The sequence below is a fragment of the Cyprinodon tularosa genome, unplaced genomic scaffold (assembly GCF_016077235.1).
Source record: "Cyprinodon tularosa strain WSP-4 unplaced genomic scaffold, ASM1607723v1 ctg465, whole genome shotgun sequence".
NCBI lineage: Eukaryota > Metazoa > Chordata > Actinopteri > Cyprinodontiformes > Cyprinodontidae > Cyprinodon > Cyprinodon tularosa.
This window is the reverse complement of record NW_024039191.1, coordinates 330,166-346,536: the sequence shown is the minus strand read 5'-3', so window position 1 is coordinate 346,536 and position 16,371 is coordinate 330,166. Positions and strand designations below refer to the sequence as shown.

The 16,371-nt window shown below is 41.2% G+C and overlaps 1 protein-coding gene across 2 annotated transcripts in view; it reads right to left on the bottom strand.

Moving 5' to 3' along the window:
• Positions 1-15,890, bottom strand: part of LOC119793969 (unconventional myosin-IXAa-like) — a 187,950-nt gene extending 172,060 nt beyond the window's left edge. The window contains exon 1 of one of the 2 annotated variants that reach the window (XM_038301304.1): positions 15,570-15,890. The gene's annotated coding sequence lies outside the window, so the exon portion shown is untranslated. The remainder of the gene's footprint in view (positions 1-15,569) is intronic. The other variant, XM_038301303.1, reaches the window with a different exon arrangement.
• Positions 15,891-16,371: the final 481 nt, after the last annotated feature.

Genomic DNA, 16,371 nt, shown 5'->3' with positions numbered 1-16,371 from the left:
TCATTTTTAATGCATCACAGTGTTTGAAATGCCCAAGATATGAGAGGAAGACAGGAAAACATCTCTTACCTGGCACTGCTTTTACGTTAGGTTAATAAAACAAGGGACATCTCTTCAGCAGAGCTCTTCATTGTTGCAAACAAGCTGCTTTTTTCCAGCTGCAAGAGAGTGTGTCTGCCTCCTAGCAACTGCTGCCTGACAGGGAAGGTTAAAGATGTTACGTCTTCTCAAGGACCACGAGCCGACACGAGCCCATGGTCTGCAGCCCAATGAGGAGGAGGAGGATAAACGACTAAGCTTTGCATATCCCTGCTTCTCCAGATGATCTATACTGAAATCTATAAAAAAGCCAGTATGCCTGTTGCTAGGCTCGATGCTCATCTTCCACATTACAGTCATTGAAAAAGGACCAATGACCAGTTTAGATATTTAGCAGAAATTTATTTCAGTTAAGAAAGTTTTTTCTCAAATTCGGATAAAGATTTGATTAAAATTTTCTAACTGCTGTAGCACATGCAAGCCTGGGTTTTATTGTTTCAGTATTGCCCTGAGATTCCACTGTAGCATGAAAAGTGCTTACTTCTAGCACTGATTTGTGCACAAGCAGCAAGGTTCTCTCATGCATGGCTGCAAACCTACGTTAAGCAAATAACTACGATATAAAGGGCCGGTGTGAGAAAGTCAGTGGCTTAACCTCATAAAATACAATGCGACTAAAAACTGAGTACCTCTAGTATTTTTTACTGCAATTATCTTGCAAATGCAATTAATTCGAGCCCTGACATCGTGTGTAGTAGCAAACAAAAATCTAAATTTTCCAGATATTCATTAAAGGAAAAGTCCAGTCGGCGAATTAATGAATTAAGCGTTAATAAGTAAAAAAATAAAAACAAAAATTTTCTTCAAGATCACAGAGTCCGGGAATGGCCATTTTTGCCCATACGTGTAATACCTCCTTCCTGCCATCTTCCAGCTGTGACGTCACGGTGCGGTAAGCCTAGCGCCATTCTCCCCGCTTTACAAGCAAAATCAATGGGAACTACTAGACACATCTGCAATCAACAACAATTATTAAAGATTTCCAGAGGACTTCACAATTGTATGCATTGTATGTTTCACCAAACGGACAATGCCAATGTGCATGACAGTTGGATGTTGGAATACATCAGGTAAAAGTGAAAAAAAAAATGTTATTTCGCCTTTCTGATTCCTGATCCTCAACGGACGGGTTGGTCGTTGGATTGCCAACTTGAAGAGGGAGGATTTGCCATCGAACTTCTGGCGTAATATGTTGAAACGTAGAATGTTTTCAAGATGACGAGGAAAATAGCGCGTTGGGACAAACACCAGATACAGCACTGGGACTTGATCAACAGCCGATACCGCACCGTGACGTCAAAAACCAGTAGGTGGCAGTAGTGTTCTTTGACAAACATGGATGCCTCCAGTAAAGCACATTCAAATGAAAATTACTCTCAATTAAAAACACTTTATTAAACAGTATCTAATAATTTGATATTTAAAGTACTTTCAGAAGTTTGAATTCTGAATATGAGCTGACTTTTCCTTTCAAAAATTTGAGAAAATCCTCTACAATACCTTTAAGCACAGTGCTGGAAAAACAGCATGAAGGCAGAGCAAAAATAACAAAAAAAACACATGAACTGCATGAACATGCTACATTCACACATTTATTTACTGACATCAGAGAGCCAGCAGCTCCCCACTGACAAACGCTAACACCAGACATGAAAGGGGTCAATAAATACCCAACAACTGCAACATCCGAAGTGTCTAACCTTTACCCCATCGTATGCAAGAATGTTGCTCTGCTTCAAGCTGCATTTACCTAAGACAATCCACCCACTTGTCAAGTGACTTTGAGCTTGAGAATCATCATCCTCTACCTGCTGTATTCATATTATGGCGTCCCAGTTTAGAGTTACACCCAAAAGTAGGACAGTCTGCAGGATAGAGCAACTTTCAGGCAACCTTGGCAGAATGATAAAGCTTTTATAGTCACCAGAAAGAGAGGAGCAGTGAGGCAAGACAATAAGATGGAAGCTGGGACAGAAAAGATTTTAAAGTAAAAGTACACAAAAAAAGGTGGGGGGGGGATATTCCTTTGAATAATAAGACAGGGGATTTTAAATTTCCAAAGACATTTTTCATCAGGAATAACCTTAAAAGGTTTTATCCTGCTGACAAATATCCCTCCCTGGTCAGAGCAAAGCTTTCTGAAACATCCAAAAGCTTACGATGGATGGCGCCCGATCAAGCTGGCATGCCACGCCCAAGTCCTCTGGTTGCAGACTGCTTTGTTCTGGCCATGGCCACAACTGTCTCACACACACACAGGCAACAGCATACTGCATGAGAGCAGTGGCAGACTGTAGGTCACATGCTCGCCTTCCATGCCTGTCGCACTGTGAAGTATTCAGATTCCTCTTGGATGCTGCCAGCTCTCTTCTGCAGGACGTCATTTGGCAGCAGCGTTCAGCCCAATGCAGGACCAGTGCCTCAGTCAATGTTTTTAAACAAGCAAGCACTAAAATAAGAGTAACACACGTATTAAAGAGCATTTAACTCAAAGAGGAGGTCCACTCAAGCAAAACAACAGCTCTTCAGTTAAAGGTGCAATCACAAATCAGCTGGTGAACAGAAAACATCAGAGTTTGCTATAAATTTTATGGCTCCATTGGCAAAAACAAGGCAGTCATCTGAAGTCCTCCATGCAGAGGCAGATTTACCATTAGGCAAAACCAGGCAGTTGCCTCGGGCCCCAAGTTTCTGGGAGCCCCATAAAACTCTGTTTACATATATATTTAATACAGCTATTACTTATTTGTGCACATTATGTTTTTAATAAAAATCCGTTGGGTAAAATGCCTTTAGAATGCTTATAATAACAGTGAAAAAGATGTATAATTTATTTATTTCTATTTCACAAGAGTGCTTGATTAGGAACTGTGTTGAAGGTCCCTAAAAGAACCACTGCCAGTAAGAAGAGGGAGTAACAGAGAGCGGCTGGCTGAAGTCTGAGCTACTGAATCTGATCGACCATAAGACAGGTGCCGCAGCAGAGCTTGAATATCCAGCTCCAAACTAAATTCACAGCATATTTCTGAAGCAGCCTTTGACTTTACAGAGTTCTTGTTCTCTGCACATCCCATACAGCAGAGTTCTTTCTATAGTGTGGCATTTTGAATCAACTTTGTCAAGAAGACGCAGTACCATTGAAGCCACGCTAAATTCTGCAGGCAACTGTTTGGACAGCTCAGTGACAGCACTAGGAGGCTATTTCCTAATTCAGCTATCAAAAATATCTAGTTCTTAACAGTCAAAATTAACTTTGAGATATTTTGATTTTAATCCCTGATGTGTGTGACTTTGAATGATGAATCGGGTGCCGTCATTTGAGATATCTTAAAAGGCCTATTGACTCTCCAAAATGTGATTAAAGATATCTTGAATTGTCATTTTTCCTAGTCATAATATATATTTCAGATATCTTAAAATATCCTTAAGAATAGTCCAAGTTTAGTACATAATGTATGTCTATTCTATAACAATGTGTGTATCTGTATAATGTGTCTGTTTTATGTGCTGTCTTCTCAGTTCAGAGGGTCCCATGCCTGTCTTGGCCTAGGGCCCCAATTTCCAAAATCTGGCCCTGCCTCCATGGCTGCAGAGGAACCAGAGTGTTACAGCTGGTTTACCCCCTTAGAGAGAGACTCTCAGCCGGCTATAGCGCCAAGCAGCCGACCGAACTAGATCTGTCAATCTTAGCAGCGGCTCCATCAATCTGCCACTAACACAGTGAGACAAACAATGCAACCATCAGCAGACTGAGGGTCCATAACACCTGAATCAACCCGGTGGTGTTCAGAGGAAATTTCTCCCTTTATACAGGCTGACTGCAGCCTCATCATGTACCGGTGATTTGAAATATTTGTACAAGGCATCCTCTCAGAACCTCGCACTTGTTTTTTGTGGGTTCCTTAAACAAACGTCCAGCTGTGACGGATCGGTTTTGGTTTGGAAATTTGTTCTGTCCAGCTGCCCAAGAGTAACAAAGAAACATTTTTCTAAAACAAATGGATGTGGAGTATATAGAAATAACTACAAATAGTTTAAATACTTTCTCACAGATCAGTGCACTGAAAGTCCCTCCGCTTGGCTTTAGTCAGTAGTAAAATCAGCAGTAACCCAGTGACCTTAAGGTTTTCAGGGAATCTTGGTACTGATCAAAGACACCTCAGCAGGGCAGATTACTGCTCTCTTAATTCTTCAGTTAGGGGTCATGTGGATCATGCGGATGGGATCTTTCTCTTCAAACCACCCAGGAGTCTACAGGCAGAGAGAGATTAGGAGCATCAGTGGATTCTAGTCTCTTTTTCTTCCATCACTTATCGCCATAATCCAGCTATTAGAGCAGCACTATGTAGCATTTTTACCTTAATATATTCTCTTTCAAGTCCCTGTGGTGTATTCTAAGTGTTTATGAAACGGTCGATGGTCTGTCATTTCCCCTCACTGCCTCTAGCAGGAAATCTCACAGATCTGTTCTTGTTTTCACGGCAAGACAAACAGATCAGTCTAGATCTTTGACATCAGTAGCGTCACACCCGATTGCCCCACTCCCAGGTGATCAGAGAACATTTCTGGGATTTTGAACGTTTTGTGACGTGATAGGGCAGCAGAAAGGGCAAAGGAAGCCTCTGTCCAAAGAGGAAAGGGTGTTAAACAGTTAAATGACATAAAAGGTTCTGAAGCACCACTAGAAAATGACTTACTGCTGCTTTAATCATTGTTAGAAAGCTGAGAGTGAGGATTTGAAATAATTGACCAAACATATTAGGATTATTTGGGAAACAGCTGAAGCTGGAATTACAGCTCAAACTGCTGTGGTCACACGCTTTAGGGAGTGTAGGCCTTGTGGGCAGGGCATAGAGCTTGGAATCCTGACGTTTTGAGGTCGAGCCCCACTCCCACAGAGTGCCACTGTGGGTCCCTGAGCAAGACCCTCAACCCCACACTGCTCCCGGGCGCCTATGATGGCAGCCTACTGCTCCCCAAGAGGTCAATTTCTCCAATTTGAGATAAAATAAATTCAACTATTTTTTTTATTATTACAAACACTCCACTACTACCAACAGCAGTTTAGCTTTGCATGACAGACAGTCATTTGTTTATGCAAGGTCAGTTATGAAGGTGGCCTGTTGAATGCATAAATTTTTGGCATAATTTCCAAACGATTACTCTGTATGATGCTGGTGAAGATTCTGAGTCAAGCAACCAACCTTAAACAGAGGAGCAGGACTCAGATTTCAGCTTTCAAAAACCTACAATAGAGCTGATTCCTTCCCACTATCATCTCAACCCCAACCATTTTACAGGGGAATAGAAGGCCAACAATTCCCTATAACGACCCCCCTTTCAGAGACATAGACAGGTATGGGGCTTTGCAGGCTAACAAAAGAAGCCCAATAACCCCATTCTAAAGGGCTGGACCCGTTTGTCTGTTTCAATGTGCATGTTTTCTAAACAACAAGAAGGCTTTGTGGGGCTGCTGTATAAAGCAAACTCAAACGCCATTTCTGACATTTTGAATTGAAGAAGATTCATGGATGGGAAGCAAGACGTCTTCAAACTTGGAAACAAAGTCTAGTGGATTGGGTTTTTTACAATACTCATACATTTTAGAGTTATGATGTCCAAACTAGTTTCATTTGTTCTAAAGGTTCTGTGCAGTGTTTAAGACGTCTTAAAATTGCTTCTGGGGTTAAAGGACATCAAGCCTGTTTAAATGTGATACAAGCAGGCACTGTGGTTCCATCTATAGTTGCCTACATAAGGCAGAGATGTATATCTCTCCAATTTAGCTGCACACAAACAACAAAGGAGGATCTTCACATAAAGGGGCTGTTACGTCAGAAATGCTAATAAATGATTTATATGTGCAAATTTATACAATTTGAGAGCCACACTGGATGAGTTTTTTGTTTTGTTTATTTTGCTTTGTTGTTTTTTAGTATTGAGCAGTTTCAATCATTATCATTATAGAGTAAAATGAAAAGTCATGTTTTTAACGATCAGTTTAAAACCAAACCGGATGAGCAGATTTAAATCATCAATAATAAAGACTAATGAGATTCATTTTGAAAGGTTTCCCATTGCACCTATTTAGCTGAAGATTATGGATAACAGAAAACAGCGTATTGATGATAAAATCCAGTATCCGCTTGTGTTTAAAGGAGCTCAACCATGAAGCAAAGCAGATATACCAAGTCAAATTCTTTGTAAATTCAAACCAACTTGGCAATAAACTTGATTCTGATTCATTTCACATTACCTTCTCAGTCTTTTAAAAATGCTCAAACGTCTACTTGATGGGTATCATATATTGTCTTTTATTAAATTTCATAGAATGCCTTTTTTCTACAATGTTGATTAATATAAAAGCAGCTAAATCCAAATGGTACCATCACATACGATGTGGACACAGTCTAATAGAGACAGTGCATGAGACCAGGTCATCATCCTTTACAGAAGTATTGCTCTCAGCTCCAGTACTTGGTGTAATTGTGTGTCCCTGATCTATAATAAAGGAAAAATAAAAAGCAACCAAAATCAGAGGATGTTGCTTCTTTTACAAAACGGGAGCCCAAACAACTTCACCGAGTTTGTTGCTGCAGTTCCCTAAAGCTAAATGGGTATACATATATTCTGAATAAACACATTTCATAATCTTTTTCTCTTGGTAGTAATGCAAAAAATATATGTATTATATATGCTTTATAATCTCTTTTTTAGAAGCTGAAAAATCTAAAAATATAAAGTTACCTTCATCTAATGTTTGTACGTAATAAGACATTTGACTTGTTCTTGATTTAATTAGTTGTATGTTTTAATGAATAAATTATCTCTAAAACATGTTCATTTTTTGCCACGTCTGAAACTAATCCCTTTGACAGCTGTTTTTTGTTTAACATTTCAGTTTTCCCACATTTTCTGTGAGTTTTATCATCTCAGAATCAGTAGAGTAGAAAGCATCCAGTCAAACAATATGAGCATCACCACAGATGGTAACACAAATATCAATGCCCTCATTCAGCATTGCTATTGGATGATATGGTGTAGCTTTAATTCCAATAAATTAAATGCACAAGTTAGTAACCTGAAGGCACAGTCCGAAGGTGTCTGACAGGCAAGAACAGATGTCCTGTAGGCATGATTAGGCTTCCAGCTAATCATGTCTGCAGCTCATCTACCAATCTATCCAACACCAGTGCAGCACATTATGGCAGAGTGTTGTTATGTTTCCCCAGGGCAAAGCCATCCCCAGCTGCTAGCCTGTTACAGGAATCATCATCAACGGCTCCAATTCTGTGTCAAAGTAAGCTAGGCCTGTGTATTTGCACAAGAGGATCCCTTTATAAACGTCGCCTAAAGCACATGCAGCCTCAACGCGGGGTTAAATAGAGACATTAAAGGCTCGTGAAAGGCGAAAATAGATTCAGAAATGAACAGAGCTCCCTGCTTTGAATGGCCAAAAGAATAAAAAGCAGCGCCGCGAACCGAGTCTGGCCGGAAAAAAAAGGACGTCTGCCACCATCCTTATAATCGCTGCCTGTTAAACAAGCCAGACTGAGGAAGCTCCTTTGTGAAAGAAGGTGTGAACAGTTGAAAAGGATTTAAGGATCATCTCACAGAATCAAAAAGCAATAGAAAATCATCTGCCATTTTGTTTTCTTTGCTTTTGTTCTTTGTCTTAGATGAGCACAATGGGAACAAAACCTTGTTTCCTAGTGACTCTCGATGCAAGAAACTCTCTTCTGATTGCCCAGTGAGTGACAGAGGTCTTTGAGTGCTTCTGTGAATTTATTACAAATCACTTTGAGTCTGGGTGCAAAATGAGCTTTAAAAGGTCAACAGGTCACTAAGTGACAAGCAGCAAATGTGAGCAGATGCTCTGAGTTTTCATAAATTCTCCCTTGATGGGCTCTGATCTGCAACCAGCTGAAAGCTAAAAGCCTCCCATCAACCATTCAGTTAGGTCCACAACTATTCATACCGTCTGATTTCAATTCTAATCATTTCTCATCAATGAAAATGTTATTTCCCCAAATAAAATAACACACCTCTCTCAAAGATGATAAAAAAATTGTTAGCTTTTAATTTTTCACTGCTTCTCATTCACCACTCTGAATGACTAAATAAAAAGTATTTATAAGCAATCATGCTCCTCTCCTAACTTAAGCATAAATAACTGACCTGATTTCTGTGTTTCCACTAACATTTTGGAAACAAATCTGATCTGTGAGGTTCGAAGGCTTCTAATCCTAACCTGCCTTTAGATTCTTAATAAGATTTATGTCACAGGTCTGGCACAGCAACCTACAGAAGCAGCCATTCAAAGGAGCCCTTCCCAAAACAGCAGCTAAATGACAGCAGACTTCCCTGCAGCTCCCAGCAATTCCCCTCAAACTTCCAGCCACTGGAGTGACACCCTTCACTAAATTACAGGGTCTGACCAGGAGACGACGCTTCTCTTAGAAACTTAATGTCCATAAATCATGACAGAAAGAATATTTTAGTACAAAGATTGATGTTTAAAAAGGAATTGTAGGGGACCAGGCAAGAAAAGTGGGGAAAGTGTGAATGCTACTAATGTAAAACTTCCATATTACCTTCAGTCAAAGAAATATGTTTAAATTATTAAAAGATTACAAACAGTGACAGAAATTAAATTGCAACCATTGTTGGGTTTACAGAGCATTTTTTAACTGAGGGGGACGGATACCTCAATCAGTAATTTATGTATAACTTTGGCTGCGTTTCCACTGCAGGGAAATGAAACCAATGTGAACGGGCATAAAAAAAATCCAGTTTTTTCACTTCCATACGTTTAACTAAGTCTGATATGCGTCGCTGTATGAAGGGTCATGTTGTATTTTATCCGTCTTCCACTCTCCAGGCTCTAACTAAACCAGCACAGCATTAGCACTCAGCGCTCCATATAAGACCGTTGTTAACGGCTGTGCTGCTTTCTTCTTACCTCACTTTGTGTCACTATGATTTGGCCTTAATATCATCAGCTCCCATCATTCTAAAACTTTCTGATATAAACAAAGAACAGATGCTAGCCTGTAGTTTTTTTTTTTCTACATTTTTTCCATAGTTATATTTTGAACAAAATTATTGAACACTTCCAGAAACAATGAAATAATAATAGTAACAAAAAAAAACAATTTAACTTTATCACATTAGAGAGATTTACTTCTCCATTTAACCCGTCCCCATGGGGAGCAGTGGGCTGTCATTGTGTGGCGCCCGGGGAGCAGTGTGGGGTTAAGGGTTTTGTTCAGGAACCCAGAGTGAAGGCTGTGGGATTCAAACTGGGTACTTGCAACCTTCTCAGAGCACAAGCTCACTGCTCTCACCCACTAGGCACTCCCCTTCACACTCTAACTCTAACCTCCTCACACTCCCCCTTCCAATCACAGTTTCTGCACATGCAGTCTTGAATCATTCTGATAATCTGACAGCATCATATTTAAAAGGGCCTACCTTAAAAAAAAATAAATAAATAAATAAAAAATAACAGATTTAGCAAAAAATCTGAATTGAGCATACACACCTGGTGTATCAATGAAGGCCAATTTATTTTTATTAAGTTTGGTTTTAATTAGTTATTTTTGTAATGGCCAACCAACAAATAGTTTTCACCAAAAATTCTAGAATGAAGGATAAACTGGAGAAGCTCTCAGGAAAAACTTAGACCTTTACCAAAGCACCAGACAGCAAGTCACATGCAAACCAAGAGGTCACCCATCCCCAGGCATTAGTATAGAACCCGCCAAAAAAGAAAAAAAAACATCCTGCTCAATCCAAGAGGTGCTCAATATCAACAACAATTCATCACCAACCAAACCTCACCTTGTATCTCCTCAGTGAGGGAATAACACTTCTCTTTTAGAAGTTGGATGAACAATCACTAAATATTGATAATGTCCAGAAACACACATGGGCAGTTAGAGAATCCATAGGCTTGTCCAAAGCGGGCCTGGATGTTTCTGGTTCATCTCAGCTGATTCTGATGGATGCAGTTCAGCAACAGCCTGTTAATCAGCTAAAGCTGGAAATCAGCAGAAATCTTCTAAAACCTGCAGGACAGCAGCCCCCCAGGACCCACTTTGGACCTAGATTGTGCTCTACATAGGCATGCAGGAGACTCTTTTCAAGCTCTCCTGATATATTTCTGCAAAGAAAAAAATAAAAGTAGTCAAAGGAGTGTCATCATCAAAATGATGGTGATGCTGCTATAAAACTACATAGAGTAAGCTAGGAATGGAATATGCGTTTAGCAACTGACTGCAGGCTGGCTATAGGGGTGGACCCCTAGCTGGCTAACACACTTACTCAGCTAATATCAGCCTTTCTTCCTTCTGGCACTGGACAAACAGCTAAACAGCTTCAAATAGGGAAAAAAAATCTACATTTTACATCTAAACCTAGAAAAAAAGGCAAGACTAGTTAATTCCTCATGACTTTTCAGTAAACGCAGGATCGCTTACTCATTGAATTTCATTTTGACAAACTGCTCTCCGCACATTTTCCACATGGATATTGTTTAGCATGCCTGACATAAACAACACACTGCATAAAAACACTGCAATCTATGTTGCTTAGTATTTTAGATAATCTGGAAGACACAAGTAAACATATGGAGGCATCGACGGTGAAGTTTCCAGCATCAGATATTTAAAAAACTGAAGGTTTCGTCCCAAGCTAAAGGCAGCCCCCCCCAAAAAGGCATTTTGAGGAAACTGTATCCGACAGTTCTGACATTCCTCAGGGAAACTTCAGCGATAACAATGGAAACCTGATGACTGCACTCATCTAGTCTGCCGTAGGACAAAGACAGATGCTATTTCAGATCTCCTAAACCCGCACCAACTAAACCGCCATTGTGGAAGGCTCTATAAATACACCTGCTCAGCAGACACATCAGCACACTTCCATGGCATGTGAAGCATCAACCTCACGCTGGTGTCCCCTTAAATGATGATGTGTGCAGCAGCAGCAAATTCAACCAATTACCACAGTGGGCATAAAGACAAGGACTCTTGGATTGACCATTTTCTCAGCATGGTGAATTAATCTGAAATAAAGTTGAATTCAAACTTGTCAGCAGGTTGCAGATCTTTTAGTTATCAGGTTCCTCTCCTGTGCAACCAACTACCAGTTTTAGTCCGTGAGGCAGACACTAACTATAAGCTTTATCAAAAAGGAAAGTTTTAAGCCTACCCTTAAAAGTAGACAGAGTGGCTAAGGTTATTCTGAGCTATCTCTATAGTTATGCTGCTATAGGCTTAGACTGCTGGAGGACATAGGAAAAGCGTTTTCATCATATCTCTATTCTCCCACTCTGCAGTATCTGTTCTCATAGTAGCTTCATCTGGTCTGTTCCTGTTTGGCTGTGACTCCACCCTGGAGAGAAATATCAGCTGTGCTGCTGCCATCAACACCTTTGTTAAAGATGCTGGAGATCGGCCTGTTTTCCAGTGTAGTACTGTTTCTCTGATTGTGACTAACTGGATGTGCTCTCTCTCTTTCATCCTGATATGGGAGCTGGCTCAGAGCTCGTCTGCCTGGCTGTGCGTTTCCTGGAGGGGGCCGCCTGTGGAGCTGGTTAACATTGGCATTTTGTATCTCTGCTTCTTTTTCTATGTCTGCTTCTGTGTCCTTGAACCCCAGAACCCTCACATCAACTCTGGTTCTGCTGGAGGTTTCTTCCTGTTAAAAGGGAGTTTTTCCTCTCCACTGTCGCTACAAGCATGCTTAGTGTGAGGGATTGCTGAAGAGTTAATTAATTAATGCAATCAATTAGTTTTCTCTACATAGAAAACTTTGAATCAATTTGTCTGTTTGATCTGGTTGGGCTGTAAAGTGCCTTGAGATGACGTGGGTAATGAATTGGTGCTATAGAAATAAACTGAATTGAAATGAAGGGTTGATTATGGGATGCCTCGTTTATTGTCAGGATAGAGTTGGCAGGTATTTTGTTATCTTAACAACTTAAATCAAAGTACTTTTGAAGCGAAAGTCATTTGGGTCAAGATCCCACCTCTTAAGTTTAGTCCAAAAGTTTTAATGAAAAACAAATAATGATTTCTTTTAAAAAGAATTTTACCAAAACCTTGAGTGATGTTGTTGGGAAGAAACCTTGGGCTAATTATGCATTTCAAACATTCCCTCTAGGCCTCTTCACCTTTGAGTCCTAGCTGATGGTTTTGAACCTGCATATCCGTTAGCCCGGGTAAGGATATCAACCAGATACAGTAGGGTATGGAGGGCATTGAAAATCCGAAGGTTAGAGGAAGCCAAAGCAGCAGATTGATATATTCAGACCTATTTTTACCATGTTGAATCACTTGTAGAATGCCAAGATAAACTCACCTAAAAGCTGCACCTTGCAGGTACATGGCTGGACCCCCTTTTGCTTTTAGATTTGCCTTAATTCTCCCTGGCAAAGACTTAACATCCCTCAGGGATTTGACCCATACAGACATGATAATATCAGACATGGCAGCCTTACATTTATGACACTAATTACAAGCACATAGCTGCTGAGAACAAAGACCGTTACTGTCATGTTCAAGAACCACTTCTCTGACATCATAGCTCAGCATTGCTCGTGATCTAGCAGGAAGCAGAACATTTGCAACTGTGCTTACAAAAGGATAGAAATGGTCAGCAACAACACAGGGACAGGCTGTTGGGTTGGTACCGTACCAAGGTTCCTACTGTGGGCTTAGACTGTGCAATTTTGCCGGAAATACTGACTGGAATGTTTTTACAACCAAAATGGTGTCTGTGATTTTCCTCTGAACTAAAAGTTTGCAATATACATGCTTGGTTTCATTGTGGTCATTGTCTTGAATCCTCTCTTGTCCCAGAGACCATGGTTACCTATAGCCCGCATGCCTGGGTTTCATGCCCAAATGAAACTTGTTCCTGTAGCAGCTAACCCACTTCAAAAGTAAAAATGCCATTTAAACGGCCGGTGCAACAAAGCTAGTGGCTCTGCGTTTTGGAAAAACTGATTTATTAAAATGTGATTATATTTCAAATGCAATCATTTTCCAGGCCTACAGTGTGAGAGGAAAAAAAAACTTCCCTGAACCATGATTGAGATTACCACTTTAGGACCAATGAAACCTGTGACTGGACTCAGTAGTCAGCAAATCACAGCGGATCTGGCACTCCTGTCATGTCTAAACCCAAGAGTCTTTGAGCTGCCTTTGAGCTTCTCCTCCACACTAGAGTGTGCACTGCTAGGGCAGCTGGAGCTGTCACAGCAATGTTTCCAGCTCTGCTCTTAAGGGCTTTGCCACTTGCATAATAACCTGAATGAAATGTTAATGTCAGCAAGTTGACATCGCAATACCGGAACTCTGCAGTGACCGAGAATGAGACGGACAACTGCGGATCACATAAGTACAAAGAACCAGCAGGCTGAATTACAATTTGAAAGTGCACATTTAAGGGCTTTACTTCGTTCCCTAAAAGTACCGTTAATGTGGCATCTCATTCGGACCACCACAGGGCTGAGGGAGGAGGAGAGAAAACTGTTTAGACTTGCAGACTGATTGGACATGGAGCTCCAGGGCATTGGTCGTCTGGTCCGAGGTCACGCAGGCCTGTTTTAACATGCAAGATGGTCCAAAAATCATATTTTGAGTTCTGATACACACAAAGATAACAAAGAAGCTTTGATTGTGGTTGTCTTGCAGCTGTAAACTACAAAAAATATACTGATTAGATCTCTCTCAAATGTTCAAATGACTTTGGCGCAAAGATTCACCAACAAATTGACTGTTGACCTGAAACTTGTGATTTTTGGCATTATTAGTCTTGACTGGTGGCAACTGGCTGAGACAAACAGAAACTTCTTCTCCGATCATACATAAGAGCCATCAGGTCACCTTGATAAGAAAACACATGGTGTTAAAGATGCTACAGAGTGAAGGGGGGGGCAAACTGAACCATCCTCCGGTGTTTTGGAAGCTTAAGGGCCTCCGTGTGTTTTAGTGAATACTAAATGTGCTAATCAAGCTATGCTAATATGAGATGGCAGTATAAACGGTCAACCCGCATATCATTATCAACCTTCCGTTAGAATAATACACTCATGTTTAACATGAAATGATCATGAAACACACAGTTTGAGATAATCTCTGCTACAAATATGTAAAGGTATGACCACTTGCAGCAGTAAGCTGAGAGAAAAAAACACACTGGAAATGCTGTTCTTATATCTACTCAGTTTTTAAACAGGGGAAAGGAGATCTATGAAACTGTCGTCATCTTTAGGTACGGTAGTAGCCATTCAAAATTTACCCACTTTCCTTGACTGGTCCCTTACAATCCCTTTTTAAACATCACTATTTGTACTAGTCAGATTCTGTAATTCAATGAAAGGGTGGAGTCAGAGTTAAAAAAAAATAAAATGCGCACCAAGGAGAAGGCCAGTGGCTGGAAGTTGGGATTTTGCTGAGAGTCACAGGAAAGTATGCAGCCATTCAGCTGGTGTTTGACTGGGAAGGACCATTTTGAATGGCTGCTACTTAACGTCAAAATTAGCCAAAAAGACCTGCAATTGGTGAAATTCTGCTTTAATTATGAAGATGTTTGGATACACAGAGGAGGTATAACATTACAACCACCTCCACAGCAGCACTGGAACCCACTAGAACCCGGACAGAGGGCTTCGTTATGTGGCACAAGAGACTGGCAGCAGATCCAAGTCCTTGACACAAGACTTGTGTGTTCAGCACATCCCTGATCGGCTAGATTGGAGAACTATCAATGGAATATGGAGACTAGGTCAACACCTTCAGATTTGCTGATCAAACTATTCCTGAAGCATGATTTCCACAGCCTAGGAACACAAGGAACATGATTTCCAATCTGACATGTCCAACATGTCAGGTTGCAGACTGATTCTTAAGCAAATCCCTGTTATTCTCTACCAACAGCCTGTTTGCTGAATTTGTTTGAAGGTTGTCAGTCTGCTCAGCCTCTTCCACATGAGTATATAGACTCTCCTTTAAAGAGCTGCATCTGAATGTCCTTGGTCCAGCTATAAAAAGCAGCCAGGCCCCATCACTCAGCAGCAGACTGATGGAGCAGCGGGGGAGGGGGGGTCCTGTAAAAAAGGGGAAGTAAAACGCACAAACATTGAGCTCTGCAGCCTTTACGCCGCCAGCTCCACATAATCATCAGATCTCACTGCGACAATGCAGCCAGCTTTGAGGGCTGGCCCTGAATGGATGGCGCTCCACAGGATGTCACCATCACAGATCTATGGCGGACTGCAGCGCACACAGACACACGCTGCAACATCTGGAATGTTGCATTATGTAAGCAAAGAGGACAGGGGGACATTCTGTAAGGAGCCGAACCCGCGGCTCTGCTGAGGCTGAGCGCAGGAGGCTGCAGAAGGACAGACTGACTGACTGACTGACTGACAGCCGCGCTACACCAAAGCCAAGCGTTACCTCCGTCACTCCGCTCCTCCGGAAACCTTCCTCTTTTCTGACGAGGAAGAGCAGCGAGCCGCGCGCGTCCTGCGCGAAAACCTCGGCTTGATTTCACCGCAGAGGAAGGGAGGGGAAAGGGGGGCAATCCTACTCCACGATCCCCACCACGTCAGCTCTTCCGGCGGCTCGGCGCTCCGGATCTGCTGCGAATATCATCCAGACTCTGCCTTCTCTCCGCGCTGTAGTCCTGCGTCCTCCTCCTCCTCTCTGCTCTCAGTTCCCTCTCTCCTTTTTTCACGTCCACAATCTATGCAAAGCGCGTCCACGCACGGCGTGGGGTGGGAGCTTTATGGTGATACGTGTGTGGGTGGGTGTGATTGGGGAGGACCCTCCAGTTAGAAAAAGTGAAATTGTTTTCAACAGGAGAATGGCTTATCCTCTGCCCACAGTGAATTATGTTGCATCTGATGTATGTTTACAAATAGAGGCAATATGGCGCTCTACTCAGGGTGCTATTCTCTCCCACTTTAATGGGGAGGCTAAAATTACATAAAAAAACAACAACAACAAAAAAACGAGTGAAACAAACAACACCAAAAGCAGCAAAGACTATTTGTTTAAAACATTTTGCTTTGCACAATCAATTTAGGAGTAAGAGCACAAAAACTGGCTTTTTTAGGTAATCTGGACTACTTTTTTTTTTTTTTTTTTTTTTTTACAATAAATTATTTAAATTATGAAATACTTGGACTTGCATAACCTGATCAGACAACTTTTCTTTAATATGCAGAGTAAGATTTATGTCAATTGTAATCTGCTT